This window comes from Callithrix jacchus, chromosome 14 (genome assembly GCF_049354715.1).
Source record: "Callithrix jacchus isolate 240 chromosome 14, calJac240_pri, whole genome shotgun sequence".
Classification (NCBI taxonomy): Eukaryota; Metazoa; Chordata; class Mammalia; order Primates; family Cebidae; genus Callithrix; species Callithrix jacchus.
This window is the reverse complement of record NC_133515.1, coordinates 87,828,382-87,855,168: the sequence shown is the minus strand read 5'-3', so window position 1 is coordinate 87,855,168 and position 26,787 is coordinate 87,828,382. Positions and strand designations below refer to the sequence as shown.

The 26,787-nt window shown below is 44.7% G+C and overlaps 1 non-coding gene and 1 pseudogene across 1 annotated transcript; both read right to left on the bottom strand.

Annotated features, from left to right (window-relative positions):
- Window positions 1-6,883: 6,883 nt before the first annotated feature.
- LOC118147610 (small nucleolar RNA SNORA33) lies at window positions 6,884-7,012 on the bottom strand. Its single transcript, XR_004734052.1, has one exon. It is a non-coding gene; the product is annotated as a small nucleolar RNA SNORA33 (small nucleolar RNA).
- Window positions 7,013-25,909: 18,897 nt separating this feature from the next.
- Window positions 25,910-25,984, bottom strand: LOC118147663 (small nucleolar RNA U3; annotated as a pseudogene).
- Window positions 25,985-26,787: the final 803 nt, after the last annotated feature.

The window sequence follows — 26,787 nt, the reverse complement described above, 5'->3', positions numbered from 1 at the left end:
CACCACTGCACTTCAGCCTCGGCAACGGGAGTGAGACCCCGTCTCAAACAAACAAAAAAGAAGCTATTTGTGTTTATTACTCTTACCCTCTCAAGGGTGTGGTGGAATTTTCCAGAAGCCACATGACGTGATATTGCAACAAATGGAATGAAGAAGCAGATAAGAGACTCCAGTCGTCAATTACAACAGACATTAAAGATATTTGCAAAAAATGTAAAGCACTGCCAGTGCACTAAATATTTTCTTCTTATATAGAAAATAATATTGCGGCTGGGCACAGTGGCTCACGCCTATAATCTCAGCACTCTGGGAGGCCGAGGTGGGTGGATCACCCGAGGTCAGGAGTTCAAGACCAGCCCGGCCATCATGGTGAAATCCCATCTTTAAAATAAAATTTTAAAAAAAATTGCATCAAAATGTTATATGTGTTCACATAAAATGGGTTAATTAATTAGTGTTATTTTAAAATAAATATTTTTTAAAATTCTCTATTGTAATTTATAACATAATGGCTATGGATAGATATAACCCACATAAGCAAAAGCTCTTCGAGGTCCTACTTTTTTTTTTTTAAGAATGTAAGGAGGTCCTGAGAACAAAAATTATAAGAACATCAACTCTAGAATAGCTCACTGATGGTGGAGGAAAGCCCCTGGCCTGCCTGTCTGTTCACAAAGTACTGAGGCAGCTTTACCTGCCCAGAGTCAGAGGACTGGGGGGAGTGCCTGGCACAGTGAGGACAGAGGTGGGGTCCTGAGTCAACATCACAGGGAGGTCTCCTGGAGGTTGCAGGTGAGGCTGCTCCCCCGATGGACAGTGCCGTCCAGGGCCATGGCCTCCTTATCTCTGCTGTCCCCCAGCACATTATTCTTCAGCTTCTTGGGACACAGGTGGTGTCCAGGAAGTGGTCCTGCAAACACAGAGCAAAGAGAGTGGAGCTGGTGAAGATGAATTATGATAGGTGGTGATGGGAATTCATGACAGAAAAGGTCCCTGCTAGAAGGGAGCCCAGCAAGGCTGGGTGGGGGAGGGAGAGCAGGGGAAAGATGAGGGAGAGCACAGCACAGTGGGGAGCTCAGGGAGGGCTGGGGAGGGCAGCTGACCGCCCAGCTCTGGGCTGAGCTCCTCTGAGCCCTGAGATCCTTCTGCCCTGGAAGCCAGTGTATCACCTATGGGTAGAAGCTGAGACAGCCATGTGGGACAGTCCAGGCTTAGCTGATCCTGAGAGAGAGGGGCACCGAAGGAAGGGGGAGAGAAAAGGGGTGGAAGGGAACCTGCAGGGTCAGCATCTGCAGAGAAGGGCAGGGAGGGGTCACTTGGACAGCAGGTACTACCTGGCTGTGGCTCCCAGAGTGGAGCCGCTTCTGACAGGACAAGGGCAGGAGGGCCAGGAGCTTCAGCCATACTGGGTAAATGGTCGCAGGGTTCAGGGACCGGCCCCACATTCCTCCTGAAGGCAGAGGTGCTTCTGAGTCTCTGTGTGGAACCATCCACAGCAGCGGACCTGTGTCCTCCCTTGGGCTGCAGAGGCCCCAGCCCCCACCATCCTCCTACATCCCAGCAGAAAAGCCTGACAGCCATGCACACCGAAGAGCTCAGAGGGCAGGAGCCTTTCTCCCTAGATGGTAGAGTCTAGAGTCCCGAGGGCTCTCCCATAGACCCTCAGTTCTCATCTGCACTGCAATCCCACACCCTCACCCCCACCCTCTCCCATGCTCTCCCCCACACCCTCACCAATGAGCAGATTCCAGGTCCTCCAACCTCCACAGGGCTGCCTGTCAGCTGTAGCCCCACAGGCCCCAGCTAGGAAGTGGCCTCCAAAAGAACTGCCACCTTCCCAGCTTTGTGGATGGTTAGCCCTGGGGTATCTGTGGCCTCTTGGTAGACTTGGAGTTTCCTACTTACTCTACTTCCCCGACCTCTGTGCTCCAGGCTGCTTTGGGAATGCAGTATGCCTTCCCTCTCCTGGATTCTACCTCCCAAACTTTGCTTTGGGAGAGAAAGCTTGATCCCCTACACAGCAAGAGGGTCAGCTGCTGAGCAGCAAAACAGAGGACAAGGGCCCACTCCAGGGTTCTGAGTAACCCCAGGAGATACTTAAAAGAGGTAGGAGCTGAGCGCAGGTGAGACACTGGGGAGAGAAGAGGAACTAAGGGCCTTTGCCATTAAATACGCCAGAAGTTACGTAGGGCCAAAGACGATTGCTTTTTTTTAACCTTGGAAAAGTTACCAAAAAGTATGATCCAGTAATCAAATAGAAACAATCCTCCACGTTGATGATGGTGGAAGCAGAAAAACAAGTTGAGTAAATTGGTTCATCCTAAATCACTTGGCATTTGTATCATGCTTTAGCGGCTCAGCAGTTCTGGGTCCAGGCCCAGTTGGATGAAAATGGATTGTCTTACTCTGTTCTCATGCTGCTAATAAAGATGTACTCAAGACTGGGTAATTTAATAAGGAAAGAGCTTTAATTGTCTCACTGTTCCACAAGGCTGGAAAGGCCTTGGGAAACTTACAATCATGGCAGAAGGGGAAGCAAACACGTCCTTCTTCACATAGTGGCAGCAAGGAGACGTGCAGAGCAAAAGCAGAAAAAGCCCTTATAAAACCATCAGATCTCAGCTGGGCATGGTGGCTCATGCCTGTAATCCCAGCACTTTGGGAGACCAAGGCAGGTGGATCACCTGAGGTCGGGAGTTGGAGACCAGCCTGACCAACATGGAGAAACCCCATCTCTAAAAAAAAAAAAAAAAAAAAAAAAATCATCAGATCTCATGAGAACACACTCACTATCATGAGGGTAACTGCTCTCATGATTAAATTACCTCCCACCGGGTCCCCCTCTCATGACACATGGGATTATGGGAACTACAATTGAGGATATTTGGGTGGGGACACAGCCAAACCATATCACAGATTCTATGTCACATATCAGCTAACTGCATGATGGCTGGCTGGGCGCTGAAGCTCTGGGGTCCTTGAGAAGGAATAGGTACACTCTTAAAATTTTTTGAGACAGAGTTTCTCTCTTGATGCCCAGACTGGACTGGAATGGTGCAATCTTGGCTCACTGCAACCTCTGCCTCCCGAGTTCAAGAATTCTCTTGCCTCAGCCCCCCAAGTAGCTGGGATTACAGGTGTGCACCACCACACCCAGCTAATTTTTTATTTTTAGTAGAGCCTAGGTTTCACCATGTTGACCAGGCTGGTCTGAAACTCCTGATCTCAGGTGATCCACCCGCCTCAGTTTCCCAAGTGCTGGGATTATAGGTGTGAGCCACTGTGCCCTGCCTTAGGAACAGGTGCACTCTTTGTAAAGCTTTTGAATAGGGCTGGGTGAGGGAAGCAGCCATAATTGATGCACTCACAACAGGAGAATAATATAAAACTATCAAGCTCTTACATGCTCTGGGAAGAAGTGTAGTAAGGTAAACCAGAAGTTGAAGTAAAGCTCTGTTAAAAAACAAAAACAAAATAACAAAAAAACTTGGGGCCGGGCGCAGTGTTTCACGCCTATAATCCCAGCACTTTGGGAGGCCGAGGTGGGTGGATCATGAGGTCAAGAGATTGAGACCATCCTGGTCAACAAGGTGAAACCCCATCTCTACTAAAAATACAAAAATTAGCTGGGCATGGTGGTACGTGCCTGTAATCCCAGCTACTCGGGAGGCTGAGCCAGGAGAATTGCTTGAACCCAGGAGGCGGAGGTTGTGGTGAGCCCAGATAGTTCCATTGCATTCCAGTCTGGCTAACAACAGTGAAACGCCATCTCAAAAAAAAAAAAAAAAAAACTTGGTACAAACCACAGTGCTTAAAATATTTAAATAACAACAACAACAACAAACACTTGGCTTTATGCCTTTCAGGGAGACATAAGGCATCATGTAAGATGTACACTGGTTCATAAATCTTAATATCTGGGATTGAACAAAAGAACTGACATTCAAAAAGGAAATGTTTCTCAGCAAGGCAAATTTACTTCTGCAGAAGGGTGCTTCTTGCATACACAGCAGTGGCAAGGGCACCCTGAACAAAGGAAAGCAGGGGTTTTTATTTTCCTAATGCAGTCCTGGTTTCTGTGTCCTCCCCTGTGAGCTGGGGTTGGACTGCACAATCTAAACTGATCCCAATTGGCTAGAGTTAACATTTTTCCTAAATAAGGGAGGGATGTTGGCTACAGGTTTCCTAAATAAGGGGAGGGTAACGTGCAGAATAGGGCAAAGAATGGAAAGTTTACTCTTTGTACCTAACAACTTACAGTAAGGCAGAGTGGGTCACTTACAAGCAGCATGCCTGGGCATGTTAGAGGCAGGAAAAATTACTTATAGAATAGAAAAAAGGGCTGGGCATGATGGCTCATCCCTATAATCCCAGCACTTTGGGAGGCCAAGGTGGGCAGATCACAAGGTCAGGAGATCAAGACCATCCTGGCTAACATAGTGAAACCCCATCTCTACTAAAGTTACAAAGAATTAGCAGGGCATGGTGGCATGCACTTGTAGTCCCAGCTACTCGGGAGGCTGAGTCAGGAGAATAGCTTGAACCTGGGAGGCGGAGGTTGCAGTGAGCCGAGATCGTGCCACTGCACTCCAGCCTGGTAAGAGAGACTCTGTCGGAAAAAAAAAAAAAAAGACTAGAACAAAGGACAAGGGGAGTAAAACCCTTTGAAGAGAAACTGTTGGCTCCCAACAGTTTGGTCCAGAAAGGCAGGGCAACTAGAAGCTGGTGGGCGGTTTCCAGGTCATAGGTAGATGTAAATGTTTTCTGATTGGCAATTGGTTAAAAGAGTTAAGTTACTGTCTAAAGGCTTAGGAATGTCCAGGTTGGAATAAGGGTTTATAGAGACCAGGGCTTTATGATACGGGTGAAGCCTCCAGGTCTCAGGCTTCAGAGTGAGTAGATTGTAAATGTTTCTTGACTATGTTCTATCAGTAAATCCAAAAGGGAGGAGGGCATCTTGAGGCATGTCTGAATCCCCTTCCCATCATGGCCTGAACTAGGGTTTCAGGTTAACTTTGGAATTCCCTTTACAGACAGGTGGAGTCCATTCAGACGGCTGGGGGTTTAGACTTTTATTTTTGGTTTACAGTGGGAAGTGAGGTCAGACATGCCTTGTTATACCCTCCTCCCTTTTGGTATTTAGGCACAACTGACCAGCAGTGTGGTTAAAATAGAAATAATAAGCAGGCAAAAGAGAGTTTTCTCCCAGGTAGTAAACAAAAGTAAAAAAAGTAAAAAAATAAAAATAAAAAGAGTTTTTGTGGCAATAAGATATCAAATTTTGAACAAGAATCTAATAACCAGGCCAAATTGGAGGAAAAATAGAATTTCCAGAAATTAAAAATGTGATATTTTAATTAAAGACTCAGTGGATGATTAGAAACTGCTAGAGGCCATTAGAAACTGCTAGAGGCTAGGCCGGGCATGGTGGCTCACGCCTGTAATCCCAGCACTTTGGGAGGCCGAGGCGGGCAGATCACGAAGTCAAGAGATTGAGACCATCCTGGTCAACATGGTGAAACCCCTTCGCTACTAAAAATAAAAAAAATTAGCTGGGCATGGTGGCGCGCGCCTGTAGTCCCAGCTATTTGGGAGGCTAAGGCAGGAAACTGCTAGAGGCCATGCAAGGCAAGGGTTAAATCACAGCCAACAAATAAAATCTCATTAACTGGGCTTTTAAAATTAACCCAATATACTATGGCTTACTTTCCAACCTGACTCTGGCTTAGTGCCACATGGCAGATAACAGACCCTGAAGGAAATAGAAATATTTTACTCCAAAATATATTTGTTTGGCATATTTTGAAATGGCCCTGCAAAGCTGTCTTTTGTGGGGGAAGCTTGTATCTGTAAAGAATCTCCATTAATGCAGCCAGGCCTTCCCTTTCTAGGCCTTTCCAAGATCTAGGTGCAGAGACCAGCTCGGCCATTGAGACCCCAACCCAGGTGGCACTGAAGGAATTAAGAAACAGACCATGAGATAGAGTGTAAAGATGAGAGATCAGGGGGCTGACAGCCTTTCCAGCTGAAAGCCCAGAGCAGACTCTGACCCATGAATTTATTCTTTACAGCCCAGTGCAAGTTTAACAAGTAGATGCTCTGTGTTCTTTCATAGGTTAAAGATAAACTAACCAGGCAGCTATTGTATGTTCACTATAGGTTAAAGATAAAATAGAAAGCATTCTTTACGGGGAAACAATGGAGGCAGAGTTACATATCTTGTGTCGAAAGAACTAATTCATCTGGTGTGAGACATATACATATTGTTTCCTGTTTTATAATGCTTTGAGCAGTTTTCTGCTTTTGGGGGGCTGACTAGGTTTTCTTTGCCTAGTGATAGATTAGGTACGTTTTCTCAGCAAACAATATGATACACTACACATGTCAGAACTGGGAGAGATTAACTGAAACGGGACTTTTAAAAATCTGAAAAGAGACATTTACCATCTATTCTTTCTGAGGGCTGCCACCTGTGAGGCTTCATCTGCATAAGAAGTGCCTTGGCACCCATGATTCCTTTTTTATTTGTTGTTGTTGCTTTTATTTATTTATTTATTTTTTTAGACAGAGTCTTACTTTGTTGCCCAGGGTGGAGTGCAGCAGCAGGATCCCGGCTCACTGCAACCTCTGCCCTTCAGGATCAAGGGATGCTTGTGCCTTAGCCTCCCAAGTAGCTGGGATTACAGGCATGTACCACCACACCTGGCTGATTTTTGTAGTTTTAGTAGAGAAATGGTTTCACCATGTTGGCCAAGCTGGTCTTGAACTCCTGACCTCAATGATCCACCTACCTCAGCCTCCAAAAGTGCTGGGATTACAGGTGTGAGCCACTGTGCCCAGCCTGACCCTCTTAACTCAAGCATTCTTCTATTGTTGTTGTTGTTTTTATAGCCATTTTCAGGGACCTTAATGGCTTCCATGTCCTTAGGCTTGTAACATGGCTTTGCTATTGCCAGTTTTTAAAGTATGTCTGCACAAACACAATGAGGTAGGTAGATTCACTGGCTGGCTTAAGCATTCTTTTCTACTGACTTCAAGTCTTTAAGCAATTGCCTAACTCTCTTAACCATCGATTAAATAATTTTTTTTTTTAAATAGATATGGGGTTTCTCCATGTTGGTCAGGCTGGTCTTGAACTCCCAACCTCAAGTGATCTGCCCACCTCAGCCTCCCAAAGTGCTGGGATTACAGGCATGAACCACTGCACCCAGACCAAATAAATAATTTCCAAAACCCACCTATGACTTGCAAGCTCCCACTTCAAGATGTCCCAACTTTTCAGGCCAAACCAATGTATGCCTTTCGTGTGTTGATTTATGTCTTTGCTTGTAACTCCTGTCTCTCTAAATGTATAAAACCAAGTGTAACCTACTCCTCAGTCGCACTTTCTCAGGACCTCGTGAGACTATTTCCCTGGCCATGGTCACTTACATCAGCTCAGAATAAACCTCTTTAACATATTTCACAGACTTTGTTTTTTTTCTGTTTACAAGCCAATACTCAGGCTATATTTGGGGCTGGGGGCTTTTTGCTTTATCTCTTTTGGATCCGGTTTCTGAGATTTTTTTTTTTTTTTTTTTTTGAGATGGAGTTTTGCTCGGTTTCCCAGGCTGGAGTACAATGGCACGATCTTGGCTCACTGCAACCCCCACCTCCCAGGTTCAAGCAATTCTCCTGCCTCAGCCTCCCAGATAGCTGGGATTACAGGTCACCACCCCTGGCTAATCTTGTATTTTCAGTAGAGACAGGGTTTCTCCATCTTGGTCAGACTGGTCTCGAACTCCTGACCTCAGATGATTATTTTGCTGATAAAAATGTAAAACTTAATTGGCTTTTTAGAAAGCTTAAAATCGTCCCAAATTGACTCCTCTAAGATTTGTTCTTCCATTTCCTGCCACTTCTGCTCTTCTATAACCCACACTCTGTAGCTCAACAATGTGTAGCCAATCATTAATCAATGTTATTTCTGTGAACTAGTGAGAATTCCCCATGAACAACTTTGTATCAGCCCGCTCCTTGTTCCCTTTCTTGCCTTTAAAAATCTGCTTGTGGCTGGTCCGTGGTGTTTACAACTAATTGATCACAACCAGTTACAGATTTCTTTGCTCCTTCTCCACTAGTACTGTTTCACTTGACTAGCCTTGAAAAAAGAAAAACTTGCTTGTAACAAAGGCCCAAGCCAACACCCATTTCTGACACTATGGCAGACTAGATGTGCAGAGAAACTCTCCTGGTACAGAACTCTCAAAATGATGGCTAAAATCATAAAAACATATTTATAAATGTGTTGCTGGGCTGGCAGAAAAGTAAGGAAAAAGAATAAGAGAAAGAATAAGGAAGCACACAAAATAAACACAAAAACAAACAAATAAAAAAACAAAAAAGAATAAGGAAGCACATAACCAGAAATGGTAAGCCAGCACTCAAGTCAGTGCTGCCTTGTGATATCTGCAAATTCCTGATGCCCAAGGCCTGGGTCTTAACAGGCTACACCTGGGGACAGGAGACAATGCCTAGGGACCATTCAAAGTGGAAAGTCGGGCCAGCGGTGGCTCACACTTGTAATCCAGCACTTTGGGAGGCTGAGGCGGGTAGATCACGAGGTCAGGAGTTCCAGACCAGCCTGGCCAATATGGTGAAACCCCATCTCTATTAAAATACAAAAATTAGCCCAGCATGTTGGCACATCTGTAATCCTGGCTACTCGGGAGGCTGAGGCAGGAGACTAGCTGGAACCTGAGAGGCAGAGGTTGTGGTAAGCCAAGATATGCCATTGCACTCCAGCCTGGGCAACAAGAGAGAAACTCTGTCTCAAAAAATAAAAAGTGATAAATTATACTGCATAAAGTTAGGAGCACCTATTCATCACAAGATACCATTGAGAGAGTGAAAAAGACAAGTTCACAGACTGGGAGAAGATATTATTTGCCATATAATTCACATATTTAAAGGTGCTTCTATCAAGAATATATTAAAAATCCCCATAGAGCAATAAGACAAGGACTGATAATTCAGTATTAAATGGCTAAATGGCTTAGAAACACACCTTTTTTTTTTTTTTAAGAGACAGGGTCTCTCTCTGTCACCCAGGTTGAATGGCATCATAGCTCACTACAACCTCGACCTACTGGGCTCAAGGGATCCTCCTGCCTCAGTCTCCTAAAGTGCAGGGATTACAGGTATGAGCCACTGCACCTGGCCTTGGTCAGGCACCTTTCTAAAGAGGCTATCCAAATGGCTGAACGTGCTCAACTTCATTAGTTATTAGAAAATTGCAAATTGAAGTCTTAGGGTACTACAACACACTCACCAGAATGGTTAATATCTGTATCTGTTAAATCCAGAGGGTTTTTGTTTTGTTTTGTTTTTAACTGAAGTTTATAGTTATACCATGTTCAGAAAATCCAGGGTATAAACATGCCTAGGGCTGGGCCCAGTGGCTCACGCCTGTAATCACAGCATTTTGGGAGGCTGAGGTGGGTGGATCACCTGAGGTAAGGAATTTGAGACCAGCCTGGCCAACATAGAGAAACCCCGTCTCTACTAAAAATACAAAAAATTAGCTGGGCATTGTGGTGCATGCCTGTAATCCCAGCTACTCGGGAGGCTGAGGCAGGAGAATTGCTTGAATCTGGGAGGTGGAGGTTGCAGTGAGCCGAGATCATGCCACTGCACTCCAGCCTGGATGACAGAGCAAGATTCCGTCTCAAAAACAAAACAAACAAAAAAACCACACCTACCAACAAAAATGAGTCCACACGTCGTCAAAAGATATACATGAGAGCACTCATAACAGCATTATTTGTAATAGCCCCAAGTTAGAACCCTGCATTTGTGTTTCCTATGGCGCTGGGGCTGAGGTTCTGCAAACCACTTTCTGCTTTGCCAGCTGGCACTTCCCTGGGCTCCACCAATAGAGGGTGCTAGAGGAAGTCCGAAAGATGAGGAGGGAGCAGGGATTTGCTGCTGCTTTTTTCTTTTCTTATTTTTCCTTTTCCTTTTTTTTTTTTTTTTTTTTTTTTCTAGACAGAGTTTAGCTCTTGTTGCCCAGGCTGGAGTGCAGTGGTTTGATCTAGGCTCACCACAGCCTCCGCCTCCCAGGTTTCAAGCAATTCTCCTGCCTCAGCCTCCTGAGTAGCTGGTACTACAGGCATGCACCACCACACCTGGCTACTTTAGTTTTTTGTTTTTATGTTTTTTTTTTTGAGATGGAGTTTCGCTCTTGTTACCCAGGCTGGAGTGCAATGGCGCGATCTCGGCTCACTGCAACCTCCGCCTCCTGGGTTCAGGCAATTCTCCTGCCTCAGCCTCCTGAGTAGCTGGGATTACAGATGCGCACCACCATGCCCAGCTAATTTTTTATATTTTTAATAGAGACGGGGTTTCACCATGTTGACCAGGATGGTCTCGATCTCTTGACCTCGTGATCTAACCGCCTTGGCCTTCCAAAGTGCTGGGATTATAGGCTTGAGCCACTGCGCCTGGCTACTTTAGTATTTTTAGTAGAGACGGGGTTTCTCCATGTTGGTCAGGGTGGTCTAGAACTCCTGACCTCAGGTGATCCGCTGGCCTCGGCCTTCCAAATTGTTGGGATTACAGGCGTAAGCCACCACACCCAGCCTGGGAGATTTGCTTCTTGCAGTTTGCTTCTTGCGCCCCTGTCAGGGTGGCAACAGCTCTTTAATTCGGCAGCCCCACTTGGTTCAAGTTTCCAACATTTTCCCATTCTCAGAACCAGCCTTGGCTGGGCACGGTGGTTCATGCCTGTAATCACATGCAGCTCTGTGCTCTGAAGTCTGAGTTCCACCTCTGCAGGGTTCCTCCAAGCTTCTAGGTTCCAGTAACTCCCACCTTTTTCTTTCGTGAACTCCCACCGCTCTGGGGTGGTAACTGCGTCCTTTGGTTGCTGCCTCTGTGTTCCTTGGGATTTCTCTTTTGCCTTTGCAGTCCTTATGAAAAATTCCCTCTGCTGTAATAACTGGTGTGGTTTTTATGGTCCTAGTTAAACCCTGACTCATACAACAGCCCAGATAAGATTCTTTTGACATATCACCTATTTCTGGACTGGGATACAGTATTACTTCCCAGTTCTTACTTTTAATTTATTTTAATTTTTATTTTGAGCGGGGGGTCTTGCTCTGTTGCCCAGGCTGGAGTACAGTGGCACAATCAGTTCACTGCAGCCTCAAATTCCTAGACTCAGGGCATTCTCCCACCTCAGCCTCTCAAGTAGCTGGTACTATAAGTGTGTGCCAACATGCCCAGTTACCTACCTTTTAAGTAGGAAATCTGAGGGCTTCGACCGTTTGCAGATCCTCACAGCCTTGCTTGGTTGATTGTCCTTGGCATCTTGGCATGGTTACAGACACAAATCAGAGCCAGAGAGAGCCGAGTGTCTTGGGTGTGACTGTTTGCCACAAGGACAGCTAGGGTCAGACCAATCTTTTTTTTTTTTTTGAGACGGAGTTTTGCTCTTGTTGCCCAGGCTGGAGTGCAATGGCTTGATCTTGGCTCACTGAAACCTCTACTTCCTGGGTTCAAGTAATTCTCCTGCCTCAGCCTCCTGAGTAGCTGGGATTACAGGTATGTGCCACCACACCTGGCTAATTTTGTATTTTTAGTAGCGATGAGATTTCTCTATGTTGGTCAGGCTGGTCTTGAACTCTCAACCTCGGGTGATCCACCTGCCTCGGCCTCCCAAAGTGCTGGGATTATAGGCGCAAGCTACTGCACCTGGGGTCAGGCCAATCTTTATGAACACGGTAACTGCTGGACGTTTTTTCTCTCCTGCGAATGTGCATGGGAACAGTAGTGTCTTTCCTAGAGTCTTCATGACCCTCCCCAGTTGCTGGGGCTTGAAAGTTGTTGGAGCTTGGAACTTGAAAGTTTCCAGCTCCAGAGGCACTTTTTTTTTTTTTTTTTAGGACAAGGTGTTGCTCTGTTGCCCCCAGGGTGCAATCACAGCTCACTGCAGACTCAACCTCCCAGGCTCAAGTGATCCTCCTACCTTAGCCTCCTGAGTAGCTGGAACTACAAGAGTACCACCATGCCCAGCTGATCTTTTATTTTATTGTAGAGACCGAATCTCACTATGTTGCTTAGGCTGGTCTTGAACTCCTATGCTCAAAGGATCCTCCCTCCTCAGTCTCCCAAAGTGCTGGGACTACAGGCGTGAGCCACTGCACCTGGCCCAGAAGGCACCTTATCGTTACTATGGCAGCATTTGTATGGGGGTGTTTAATAACATCATTGCAAGGGCTGATTCTTTAACCAGATTGTAAACATGTGTGCAGAAGTTGCCCAGCAAATTAACAGGAAAGTTGTGCAATTTGCAAGCAAAACAGCATGAGCTGAGGCCTTGATGGACCATGATCTTTCAGCGTCCTTCCCCATCCTTTGGGAGGCCAAGGTGGGCAGATCACCTGAGGTCAGAAGTTCAAGACTAGCCTGGCCAACATGGTGAAACCCCTGTCTCTACTAAAAAACGACCAAAAAAAAAAAAAACCACCAGGGGCTTTAAAGTTTGTGTCCTCCGATTTATCCCTCAATATCCTTTGTTTTTGGCAACTTCTACTCATCTCTGAGTTATTCTCGTCTTTCATTGAAGATTTTCGCATCTGGCTGTCTTTCTCTATACTATTCTTGTCATCATTTTTTAGTTTCAACACCCAAATGGATGATTTATCCAACATCTTAGGATCTTAGATTCTGAGATTCTGACCTCCTCAAATGCAACTTTCTACTTCTCTTCAGCCGCTGGCTCCTGTGGTCATACCCTTAACCTTGTCAAAACCAATAATGCACCATTTTCAGAATCTCTATTTTAAGCATTCTGATTTGATATTGTGATCCCTATCTCTTTTTTTTTTTGAGAAGGAGTTTCACTCTTTGGCCCAGGCTAGAGTGAAGTGGCTCCATCTCGGCTCACTGCAACATCTGCCCCCTGAGGTTCAAGCGATTCTCCTGCCTCAGCCTCCCGAGTAGCTGGAATTACAGGCACCCGCCACCACACCCAGCTAATTTTTGTATTTTGGTAGAGACAGAGTTTCACCATGTCGGCCAGGCTGGTCCTGAACTCTTGACCTCTGGTGATTCACCTGCCTTGGCCTCCCAAAGTGCTGGGATTACAGGAGTGAGCCACACACCCGGCTTGATCCCTATCTCTTATCCTTCCATCTCACTTAGGCTCACGCCTGAAGTCCAGTATTTCTTTAGTCTCCTTGAGACCTTTACTTCCTTCTGTCTTACTAACCATCTTCCCTCGTGTCTTTACTTCCTCTTTATTCATCCCAGATTCCTTGTCCATTATTGTAATTGCTCCCTTGCAAATGTCCCTATCCCTCACCCCTCCTCTCCCATTGTTTTTGCATTGCAACTTCCCGACCTGCACGGTCTTCCCACTCTACACTTCATCTGTACACTGCTGGAAATGCACACGTGATTGTGTTCACTGCCTGCTTCAAAATTCTCAACCAAAAATCTCAAATAGGCACTCAACCCTCTGTGGCAATCTTCCCTGATATGTTTTCTTCCTTACATTCTAACACATTAATTTCTCTCCTGCCTTTTTCTCCTCAGAACCTCTCAGCTTGCCTTCACCACATACTTCATGACAAAAAACAAAAGCAATCAGGCAGGAATGCCCCGTTTTCAGACTAGGCTGCAGGGAGCTGTGTTCGCACAAGACTGCAGTGAGCTATGGCTGCAGTCAGCTATGATTTCACCAAGGTGCAGTGTGGCTGCTCCTACACCTACCAATTTCCCAGCTGGCATGCCCAGGCTCACAATGGATGATGCGTCCCTTCCCACCAGAGGCCTGTCCTCTTCTGGGGCCAGAATCTCACCCCTCTTGCTCTTCCAAAGGGCCTCACTCCTAAAATTATTCCCTCTGCCTTCTGTTTCCTCAGTTTCTCTCCCTCCACTGATCATTTCCCCCATATATATCAGCATGCAAACACTCTCTAGTATGGTAGCTCTCATTAAACAAAACTCATGACCCTGCTTCCCCACCTTAACTACCACCACATTTCTCTGCCCTACTGCATTATTATTATTATTATTATTTTTCTGAAATGGAGTTTTACTCTTGCTACCTAGGCTGGAGTGCGATGGCGTGATCTCGGCTCACTGCAACCTCCGCCTCCTGGGTTCAAGTGATTCTCCTGCCTCAGCCTCCTGAGTAGTTGGGATTATAGGCACGTGCCATCACCCCCAGCTAATTGTTGTATTTTTAGTATAGACAGAGTTTTACCATGTTAATCAGACTGATCTTGAACTCCCGACCTCATGATCTGCCCACCTCGGCCTCCCAAAGTACTGGGATTACAGGCATGAGCCACCGCACAGGGCCACAAATTTTTTTTTTTTTTTGAGTCAGAGTCTCACTTTTGTCGCCAGGCTGGAGTGCAGTGGCGCCATCTCGGTTCATTGTGACCTTTACCTCCTGTCCTGCCTCAGCCTCCTGAGTAGCTGGAATTACAGACATACACCACCACACCCAGCTAATTTTTGTATTTTCAGTAGACACAGCGTTTCACCATGTTGGCCAGGATGGTCTCAATCTCCTGACCTCATCATCCGCCTGCCTCGGCCTCCCAAAGTGCTAGGATTACAGGCATGAGCCACCACGCCCGGCCAAAAAAATGTTTCAGTGCTCTCTATGGTTGCTGTCTCCATTGTTTGTCCTCACTGACTCACTCCAACCAAAAGCCCATCTCCAGCTCACTCCTAAAACAGCACTGGTAAGTGACTGGTGGCCTCCCTTTTGCCAAAGCTGATGTCCATTTCTGTGGTCTCATGTTTTCTCTGTTTTCGTTTGTGTTTTAGCGTCATTTGACTACTCCATGTTTTTGGTTTCTTTTAGAGATGGGCCTGTGGCCCAGGGTGGAGTGCCGTGGTGTGATCATAGCTCACTGTAGCCTGGCAGCTCACTCCCAGCCTCAAGCAATCCTTCCACTTCGGCCTCTGGCGTTACGCCCAGCTTCATCCTTCCTGGAACAGTTCTCGAGGTTTCCTAATCAACTGTTTCTTCTTAGTCTTCTTCCTGGCTCCTCCTCCCTGTTCTACTTCTAAACATAGCAATAATGTGAAGAAAATCAGCAAGGCAAAAATCACTATCAGCATGATCAAAAGGCGAGTGTCAGACTGGACGACAGTGTTAGGCTCAGGTCATGAACATAGGGATAATCTCCCTAATATTTGAAGAGCTCCTAGAAATCATTAAGAAAAAGACTAATGAACCTATAGAAAAATGGAGAAAGAATATAAACAGATCTCGGGAAGGGAATATAAATGGCCAGTTAGCAACACAAAGAGAAAGGCCAGCTCATTAATAATAAAGAGAAGTATAGATTAAAGCTACACTGAAACACCATTTTACCTATCCTACGGATAAAAACTCCAAGTTTGGCAACATGCTGTATGGGAAACAATTTTCATACTGCTGTGAGAGTAATACATAAACATAAATTTTATTTATTTATTTATTTTTTGAGACGGAGTTTCGCTCTTGTTACCCATGCTGGAATGCAATGGCGCGATCTCGGCTCACCGCAACTCTGCTTCCCAGGTTCAAGCGATTCTCCTGCCTCAGCCTCCCAAGTAGCTGGGATTACTGGCATGCACCACCACACCTGGCTAATTTTGTATTTTTAGTAGAGACAGAGTTTCTCCGTATTGGTCAGGCTGTTCTCAAACCCAGCCTCAGGTGATCCGCCCGCCTCGGCCTCCCAAAGTGCTGGGATTACAGGTGCGAGCCACCATGCCCAGCCTAAAGATAGATTTTAAATAGATAAGAAGAAAAGTACAAAGCAGAGGCTATATTATGGTACCAGAACATATGTCATTTCTGTTTTATTTGCATAAGATACACACACAAAACAATAAAAAAAAAAAAAAGCAGTTCCTTGTTCTAGTGGAAACAGGAGCTCACTGTAACTTCTACCTCCCTAGTTCAAGCAGTTCTCTGCCTCAGCCTCCCGAGTAGCTGGCATTACAAGCACCCACCACCAGACTTGGCTAATTCTTTTGTATTTATAGTAGAGACAGAGTTCTGCCATCTTGGCCAGGCTGGTCTTGAACTCCTGGCCTCGTGATCCGCCCGCCTCAGCCTCCCAAAGTGCTGGGATTACAGATGTAAGCCACCATGCCCAGCCAGTTTTTAAATTGTTTATCTTTATGAGACAGTTTTACTCTGTTGCACAGGCTGGAGTGCAGTGACACAATCTCAGCTCACTGCAACCTCTGGCTCCTGGGCTCAAGTGACCCTCTCACCTCAGCCTCCTGTACCTAGGACTACAGGCATATGCCACCACATCCTGCTAATTTTTGTATTTTTGTGGAAACAGTGTTTCATCATGTTGCCCAGGCTGTCCTTGAACTTCTGGGTTCAAGCAATCCGCCCACCTGGGCTGCTCAAAGTGCTGGGATTACAAGCATGAACCACCACACCCAGCCAATTGTTGTTTTGTTTTGTTTTTTAATAAGAAACAAATATGAGTTCAAAGAGTTTCCTGGGGAAGTTTTTCTGTACAGTAGTTTAAAGAACACAGAGAAATTTGTTTCATCTTCGAAGGAAGTTAGGGCATTATTATAAGCAGGATGTCTAGATCCTGAGTTGGGCTTCAGTTGCCATTCAGAGATGATCATAATGGCCTGGACAGATGTTTATGATGTCAGGCACCAGTATCACCAAGCATGCATTGATCTATTTGAATACTTTCCACTGGATCCATAACTTGGCTACGTACCGACTGAAATTTAATAAGCTCTTCAGCTAACACCATTATCTGCTTTAATCACAACCTTCACCAGAAGCATTGGTATCAGTTGGGTGCTTCTAGCTGCTAGGCAGAACACACTCAAACCAAATAGCTTACACAATAAGGACACCCATCATTTCACAGAAAATGATGTCTGGAGGCCAGGTGGTTCACGATTGGCTCAGAGCCTTGATGAGGTCATCACAGATCCAGGTCCACCAATGAGTTCGTCTTTCTGCCTTGCTGTCCTTAGCAGGTTGGTGACGCTTTTATTTTGGGTTTCAAAATAGCTGCATTGCTCATGCATGGCTAAGTAAACAAAACTTAAAAAATAGCTGCCGCAATTTCAGACAATACATGAAGATGTGACTTGATCCAGCAAAAGAGAACAGGAGAAAAGGGGCGCTTCTTCTCATGCATCTGTCTTTATTGGAATAGAAATAAAAAACTTCCTAACATAATTTTAAGACAAAAATATGCTATATGAATTCTTTTCTTTTTTTTCTTTTTTTGTTTTTTTGAGACACGATCTCCCACTGTCACCCAGGTTGAAATGCAAAAGCATGATCTCAGCCCACTGCAGCCTCGACCTCTTGGGTTCAAGCAATCCTCCCATCTCAGCCCCCAGAGTAGCAGAGATTACAGGTGTGTGCCACTATGCCCAACTAATCTTTTTTATGCCCAACTAATTAAAAAAATTTTTTTTTTAGAAATGGGGTCTTGCTTGTTGTCCAGGCTTGTCTGAAACTCCTGATCTCATTATCCACCCACCTTGGCCTCCCAAAGTGCTGGGATTACAGGTGTGAGCTACATGAGTCACCTATTTCTTAGTTCTAATAGTCTTTTTGGTGTATTCTTTGGGATTTCCTATATACAAAATCATATTGTATGCAAATATAGATGGTTTTACCTCTTCCTTTCAAATTTGGATAATTTCTATTTATTTTTCTTGCCTAATTATTCTGGCTGTAACTGCCAGTATAAGGTTGAATAAAAGTGACAGCAACAGACATCTTTGTTTTATTCCTGATCTTAGGGAGAAAACTTCAGTCTTTCATCATTAGTTATAATAGTGTTAACTGTGAGTTTTTCATAAGTGCCTTTCATCAGATTGAGGAATGTCCCTTCTATTCTTAGTATGCTGAGTGTTTATATCATGGAATGGTGTTGGATTTTGTAAAATGCTTTATCTGCATCTATTAAGATGATCATATGGTTTTCCCCCTTCACTTCATTAATGTGGTATAGCACATTAATAGATTTTCTTTTTTTTTCTTTTTATTTCAATCTTTTTTGTTTGTTTGTTTAAGATGGGGTTTCACCATGATGGCCAGGTTCGTCATGAACTCCTGACCTCAGGTGATCCACCCACCTCAGTCTCCCAAAAGTGCTAGGATTACAGGCATGAGCCACCATGCCCGGCCAATAGATTTTCATATGCCAATCTACATTTGCAATCCTGGGACAAATCCCACTCAGTCATGGTTTAAAACCCTTTTTGTGTGCTGCTAGTGTTTTTTGTGGTTGTTGTTGTTTGATTGATTGATTTTAGAACCTGTGTTCAGTGCTAGTTTTCATTTACTAATATTTTTTGAAGATTTTTGCACTCTGTTCACAGGGGATTATGTTCTGTAGATTTCTTTTCTTGTAATGTCTTTGTCTGATGTGGGGCATGGGGAGGGGAACTCGCAAACCACCAACAGGGGAACACCATCAGATTGGTTTCTGTTGCCCCAGGTCATAGAAGAATGAATTATAGCTGGTAAAAATGTGATTTTTTTTTTGATCAAAAAAAAAAAGAAAATATTTTTTGTTTAATTTTTCTTTCTTCTCTGTTTTTTTTTTTTTTAAAGACAGTCTTGCTCTGTCACCCAGGCTGTAGTGTAGTGGTGTAATCATGGTTCACTGCAACCTTGACTTCTTGGCCTCAGGCAATCCTTCTGCCCCAGCCTCCCAAGTAGCTGGGACTACAGGCACATGCCACCATGCCGGGATAATTTTTTTTTTTTTTTATTTCTAGTAGAGATGAGGTCTCACTATGTTGCCCAGGCTGGTCTCAAACTCCTGGGCTCAAGCAAAGCTCCCAACTTGGCCTCCCAAGGATTCTTATTTGAATGTTGGATATGGCATCTAATGTCCATTTAGACAGCTTGAAAGACCCTGCAATTAACCACTTCTCAGTTTGAGAAGGTGAACCAACAAAGATAGCTATGCACAAAGGTATATTACATATGAAGGGGTAAAGTAGCAAAAAAGCCGGAATATTGTTTTTCAAAAGCATCCAAAAGTTTTGAAATGTACCCTTATGGCTACTGAGTACGTATATGTTCAATTGTAGCAGTATTTTGTGTGTGTCTGTATCTTGGCATGACTGTCAATTTTGGAGAAAAACTAATTGGAAGAGGATTTTATTTATTTATTTATTTTGAGACTGAGTTTCGCTTTTGTTACCCAGGCTGGAGTGCAAATGGCGCTATCTCGGCTCACTGCAACTTCCGCCTCCTGGGTTCAAGCAATTCTCCTGCCTCAGCCTCCCGAGTAGCTGGGACTACAGGCACGCACCACCATGCCCAGCTAATTTTTTGTATTTTTAGTAGAGACAGCGTTTCACCATGTTGACCATGATGGTCTCAATCTCTTGACCTCGTGATCCACCCACGTTGGCCTCCCAAAGTGCTGGGATTATAGGCGTGAGCCACCGAGCCCGGCTGAGAATTTTATTTTTTTACATTGGGCGGGTGATTAGAGTGTATCTTAAAGTGCCAGAACAAATAATCTGGTGCAATGGCTGTTTGGCAACTCTTGTTCAGGATGTTACAACACATTTCCCAAATATTCTGCTAATGAGAATCTTCCTGGCAACACAATGAGTTAATCTCATGCAAAATGTGTGAACCTGATGGTTGTGGATGACCTGTGAGGCACAGAAGAGGTTGGAGGTGAAAGGAAAATGCTCTCACTAAACATTTCCAGCATCAGAATTTAATATCTTTTTCATCACTTAAAATATGTTCTGATCAAGCAAGAGACACCACATGATCAATGAAGGAGTCCCAAATACATGGCTTCTAAAATCAAAACAAGACCTTTAGACCAACCACAGTTAACTCTCTGATTTGTCCTTTGTACCCACTGGACCAAGTATTCAGATGCATTTCTAGTTTTCCATGATGCCTGAAAGAACCTAAAGATGCCAGTGGGCAGACTCGAGCACAGCCACTCCCCAAGAACCATTTCTCCTACTTGAAAGGGCCAACTGTCTTTGCCTCAAGAACAGGCTTCTGTCAAGAAGTCATCCCCTGGGGCACTAACTTCTTTTTTTTTGAGACAGTCTCTCTCTGTCACCCAGTCTGGAGTGCAGAGGTGTGATCTCAGCTCACTGCAACCTCCACCTCCCGGGTTCAAGCACTTCTCCTGCCTCCCGAGTAGCTGGGATTACAGGCTCACGTCACTATGCCCAGCTAATTTGTATATTTCTAGTAGAGACAGAGACGGGGTTTCACCATGTTGGACAGGCTGGTCTCGAACTCCTGACCTCAGATGATCCGCCCACCTCAGCATCCCAAAGTGCTGGGATTACAGGTGTGAGCCACCATGCCCAGCCTGACACTGACTTCTAATGGTGCTAAAAACTTGTCCCTATGTTCCTAGGAACTTTGAACTGTTGCTACTGCGTGGCCAGTCCAGCCTTGCTAGGAGAAAGAGCTTGTGGCAATCACATCTCCACAAGTGTGGCGCTTCATGCATGCCCCCAACCTTTAAAGAGTAATATACCTCTCCTGTCACAAAGATACTTGTTTTTAAAAGATATTTCAAGACGAGCACTGTGGCTGAGCATGATGGTTCATGCCTATAATCTCAACACTTTGGGAGGCTACGGCGGGTGAATCACCTGAGGTCAGGGGTTTGAGACCACCCTGGCAATATGGTGAAATCCTGTCTCTACTAAAAATACAAAAATTAGCCAGGCATGGTGGCGGGCATGAGAGTCGTTTGAACCCAGGAGGCAGAGGTTGCAGTGAGCTGAGGTCATGTCATTGCACTTCAGTTTGAGTGACAGAATGAGACCTTCAAAAAAAAAAAAAAAAGGATTTTTCCCATTAAACATTATTTTGTTTATCTGTTTGCTTTGTCTCCAGCCTTGGCATGAATTGAAGTGCTACCTTGTCAGATATTCCTTCTCTTTCCATGTTTATATCTGTTTCTGGACTTTCTTCTTTTTTTTTTTTTTTTGAGATGGAGTTTCGCTGTTGTTACCCAGACTGGAGTGCAATGGCACGATCTCGGCTCACTGCAACCTCTGACTTCTGGGTTCAAGCAATTCTCCTGCCTAAGCCTCCCGAGTAGCTGGGACTACAGGCTCACACCACCATGCCCAGCTAATTTTTGTATTTTTAGTAGAGAGGGGGTTTCACCTTGTTGACCAGGATGGTCTCGATCTGTTGACCTCATGATCCACCCGCCTCGGCCTCCCAAAGTGCTGGGATTGTAGGCGTGAGCCACCGCGCCCAGCTGGACTTTCTTATACTCATCTATCTGTTGTACCATATAGAAAGGCAAATACCACCTCACTATTCTACTATAATATGTGTCCATCTATTCTCAGACTTATTCTTCCATATAAATTTTTAGAACATTTAGTTCAGTTCTCTCTCCCCCTCCCCAAAACTTATTGGATTTTATTTGAAATGTTATTCCTTTTTTTTTCTTTCTTTTTAAAGATGGAGTTTCACCATGATGGCCAGGCTGGTCTTGAACTCCTGACCTCAGGTGATCCACCCATCTCCGCCTCCCAATTGAAATGTTTATTCTATTTATTTATTTGTGATATGGAAATTCCTGAGATGAGACAGCTGGAGAAGAGTATCTCAAATTCTGTGTACAAACTAATCTAAGTTCCAGGGCCCACCCCTAAACTATGCATGTGCAGAACACACCCAAAGATGCATAGCAAAGTCTCTGAGAATGAAACTAAAATGTAAATGTAAATCAACATCCAAGTGGTACATGAAGGGACACACCCAAACAGCAGAGCAAAGTCTTCCAAAACTGAACTGGCTGATGTGGGAATCCACAGAAGATGAGACAGAACTTGTGGTCTGAATTTCACTGGGTGGGTGGCCTGTTAAAGAAACAAATGAGGCCAGGCACGGTGGCTCACGCCTGTAATCCCAGCACTTTGGGAGGCCAACGTGGGTGGATCACGAGGTCAAGAGATCGAGACCATCCTGGTCAACAAGGTGAAACACCGTCTCTACTAAAAATACAAAAAATTAGCTGGGCATGGTGGTGCATGCCTGTAATCCCAGCTACTCGGGAGGCTGAGGCAGGAGAATTGCTTGAACCCAGGAGGCAGAGGTTGCAGTGAGCCAAGATCGCGCCATTGCACTCCAGCCTGGGTAACAAGAGCGAAACTCCGTCTCAAAAGAAAGAAAGAAACATATGAAAATCAACATTAGCCAGCTCACACCTGTAATCCCAACATTTCGGGACACCAAGGTGAGTGGATGGCTTAAGCCCAGGAGTTAGAGATCAGCTTGGGCAACGAGTGAGACCCCCATCTCTACTAAAAAATAAAATAAAATAAATTAGCCAGGCATGGTGGCTCACACCTGTGGTCCCAGCTACTCAGGAGGCTGAGGCAGCAGAATTGTTTGTAGCTGAGGAAGCAGAGGTTGCAGTGAGCCGAGATCTCGCTGCTGCACTCTAGCCTGACGACAGAGCCAGACTCTGTCTTGAAAAAAAAGAAAGGGCAGCCGCACTGCCTTCTAGTGGGCGACTCCCCGGTTTAAAAAAAAAAAAATCAACATTATCCAGAAGGTATAACAGAACTCAGAGCCTCAGAACAAAATATTCCGAATACAAAGAACCAGAAAAATCTGATCAGTCCTCAAGAGGAAAGACAATCAGCAGATGCCAGCCCCAGCCCCAATGTTGGGATTACTCAAGACTTTAAAGCTGCTATTATACTCATTCTCCAAGGAGAAAAGGTGAACATTCTTGAAATGATTGGAAAGGTAGACATTCTTGAAATGAACAGAAAGGTAGATCTGATCATGATGGCCTGCCCTCGTAAATAGATTGATGTCACTATCATGGGAGTGGGTTCGTTATCTCAAGAGTGGCTTTGTTATGAAAGTAACTTCAAGGTCAGGCACGGTGGTTCACATCTGTAATCCCAGCTCTTTGGGAGGCAGAGGCAGGTGGATCATCTGAGGTTAGGAGTTCAAGATCTAACAGCCTGGCCAACATGGTGAAACCCCGTCTCTACAAAAAATACAAATTATCCAGGCGTGGTGGTACACACCTGTAATCCCAGCTACTCAGGAGGCTGAGGCACAAGAATTGCTTGAGCCGGCCGGGTGCAGTGGTTTTCGCCTGTAATCCCAGCACTTTGGGAGGCCGAGGCGGGTGGATCACGAGGTCAAGAGATCGAGACCATCCTGGTCAACATGGTGAAACCCCGTCTCTATTAAAAATACAAAAAATTAGCTGGGCATGGTGGCGCGTGCCTGTAATCCCAGCTACTCAGGAGGCTGAGGCAGGAGAATTGCCTGAACCCAGGAGGCGGAGGTTGCAGTGAGCCAAGATTGCGCCATTGCACTCCAGCCTGGGTAACAAGAGTGAAATTCTGTCTCAAAAAAATTAAAAAAAAAGAAAGAAAAAAAAGAATTGCTTGAGCCCAGGAGGCAGAGGTTGCAGTAAGTCGAGACTGCACCACTGCACTCCAGCCTGGGCAACAGAGTTAGACTCCATTTCAAAAAAAAAAAAAACGAGTTCAACAAGTCTTGGCTCTTCTCCCTCCTCCCTACCACCCACAAATATGCAAGCAGGCAAGCACAAATTCTCCTGCCCTTCTGCCTTTCACCTAGGATGACAAAGCAAAACAAGAGAAGGCCTTCACCAGATGTGGCCCCTCAATCTTGGACTTCCCAGCCTCCAGAACAGCAAGCCAAATAAATTTCTTCTTTTGACAAATCACACAGTCACTGTATTCTGTTATAGAAATACAAAACAGATTAAGACAGCCCATATACTCTCATTTTCTGAAACTGTGTTGACATATCTTGACTCCTGTTATCATTTTTCCCCTCTCTTTAACCCTGTGAGTTTTTGGCCCTTTTATTTCTTTACTGTTATTACAGTGGGAATTTGGGAGGGAACAGATAAATGCAGTCTTTTATGTTTACTTATACAAGCTCTTCTTTAATCAAGTCTACAACAGAAATATAGTTTAAGAAATGAATACTACTTTCTCATGAATGCATGTAAGTTTATGTCTGGGTGAGGTTCTCTGACAAAAAATATAGGTGTTTACCAGTCATGTTCCCAGCAATTGTCTCCATGAAAGTCATTGGATTTTTCTATTCCAAGGGAGACATGCTTAAAAGGATTGCCACATGGTTTCCAGTCCGGCTGCCAGAATTACCAGCACTACTAGGGCTGTGATGAAACAGAGTTCATGCAGTCTGACAAACACGTGGTTTTACACAGGGGCTGTGGGAGCTGGGGCAGCCCAGTGACAGTGGTAGGCTGCCAACCTGGCAAAAGGGTTGTGGGTTTCTGTATGCCTGTGAGTACCATCCCAGTATTCACACATATAATCAGCACCCAAAAATGCCTTTTTATTACATACATCATAATTACCCCCTTATAAAAACTCATACAAATCGTGTTGAAATAGCATTGACTACCCTAGGAAACATTCTCTTCCCCCCCATCAGTTGTACAGCACCTTAATCTTCAATCCCAAGAGGTCTTTGAAAAGCAGCCATACTCAATCAAGAGTCTTCCAAACAGAAATAACTCCAGGGTCTCAGGAAGCAGCTGACCTGTGTTTCACTCTTTTAGGTACTGCAGCAAAGCTAAAGAAGGCTAGGCGGTGGTTTTTATTTTATTTATTTTTGAGACGAATTCTAACTCTGTTGCCCAGGCTGGAGTGCAGTGGTGCAATCTCGGCTCACTGCAATCTCTGCCTCCCAGATTCAAGCAATTCTCTGCATCAGCCTCCTGAGTACCTAGGATTACAGGTGCCCATCACCATGCCAGGCTAATTTTTGTATTTTTAGTAGAGACAGGGTTTCACCATCTTGGCCAGGCTGATTTTGAACTCCTGACCTGTGATCCACCCTTCTCAGCCTCCCAAAGTGCTGGGATTGTAGACGTGAGCCACCACACCTGGCCTAGGTGGTGGTTTTTGAAACTTTGAATCACACATATGTAAACTGCAGTTTGTAACATGCCCTACACACATTGTATTTTTTAAAACGCTGTCCCTGTTCATCTTAACCAGTTGACTCTGAGAATTTTTATTTTATTCTGTAATATTATAAAACTATGATCTTGAATCTCCCCAACTGCCTCCCTCCCAACCTCACCCCAACCACTGCCTCCAACACACACACACACACACACACACACACACACACAGAGGCCACCCTTGTGCTTTTGTGAAAATGCTGGTCTGTGTAAACTGGAACTGCCTTGAAAAGATGGAGGCACGTCCCCTAGTAGGATTGGTCAGATTTAGCAATAAAAATACAGGATGCCCAATTAAAACTGAATTTCAGATAATGAATAGGCAACCCCAGGCACTAAGGATGTGCTTCGATTAAGCCAAGTGGTAATCCTCTCCTCCTTGCCAGTGATTGGCTTGGGAGTGGGCTATGACACAGCTCTGACCAATTGGAGCGAAGGAGAAACCTTCCAGGGTCTCTAGGAGAGTTTTCCTCCCTAATTAAAAATAGAGAGAGTGAATGGAAAGTTCCTTATGCTTCCTGTCTTCAATGATTATCATGTGAAGATATGGTGCTGGGAACAGCAGAGATCGTCTTGTCACCAGGAAAAGAAAGTCACGAGAAAGTCAGAGAGACTGAGCCAGAGCTCTGACACTGTGGAACTTCTGAATTAGGCAGCTCTGGAATTCTCTTTTCCAGACCTTTTATGGGAAATAATGAATGTCCTCACTGTTTGATTCACTTTTAGTTGAGTGTTCTATTTGTGCTGCTGAAAGCACCCTCAACTGATTAACTGAAAGTTATCAAAGATTTAACTGAAAGTTTTTGAAGTTCTCTCAAGTATTGAATTGCTGTGGTTAGCAGACCCAGAACTCAGCTAAAGAAACTAATCTCACTCAAATAAACAAAATAATTTTTTAATACTATACATTCAGAGAAACTTCTCTAGTAACAAACTATAGAAATGATCTCTGAAAGTATAGTCTTAACAAATTTTTTTTTTTTTTTTTTTTGAGACAGAGTTTCGCGCTTGTTACCCAGGCTGGAGTGCAATGGCGCGTTCTCCACTCACCGCAACCTCCGCCTCCTGGGTTCAGGCAATTCTCCTGCCTCAGCCTCCTGAGTAGCTGGGATTACAGGCACGCGCCACCATGCCCAGCTAATTTTTTGTATTTTTAGTAGAGACGGGGTTTCACCATGTTGACCAGGATGGTCTCAATCTCTCGACCTCATGATCCACCCACTTCAGCCTCCCAAAGTGCTGGGATTACAGGCTTGCGCCACCACGCCCGGCCAACAAAATTATTTTATTATAAGATCCACTGGCCCAAAAGTGTTGCACAGGTCTTTCTCAACTTCTCACAGTTTAGGAGTCCCAGAAACCCACACAGAGACTTTGAGAAGTGGGCAGGCGACAGACAGGATAGAATAGCTGTTCTTGTTAACAGTTCTCTGTGTCCTTGTCATCATTGACAGCTTCAGAGATCTGAACTGGCTGCATGGGGAAGTGCTAGCCAGGCAGGCCAATTCTGTGAGACAGATGGCTGCTGTTTCACAATTCTAGACATGAGAAGGGCAACCTTTAGCCCAGAAGCTGGGGTGGGTGATCCTGAGATATCATTAGCATCTATGGCATCTGTGCTGTCACTTTTGATCACAGTGTGGCTAGTACTCACTGTTCACTTAATTCTAAACATTCTAAAATGAATACAATTTATCAAATGTTTAACAGCACAATTCTGACATATGGCAAACTTTGTTTGTTTTTTTGAGAAGGAGTTTTTGCTCTG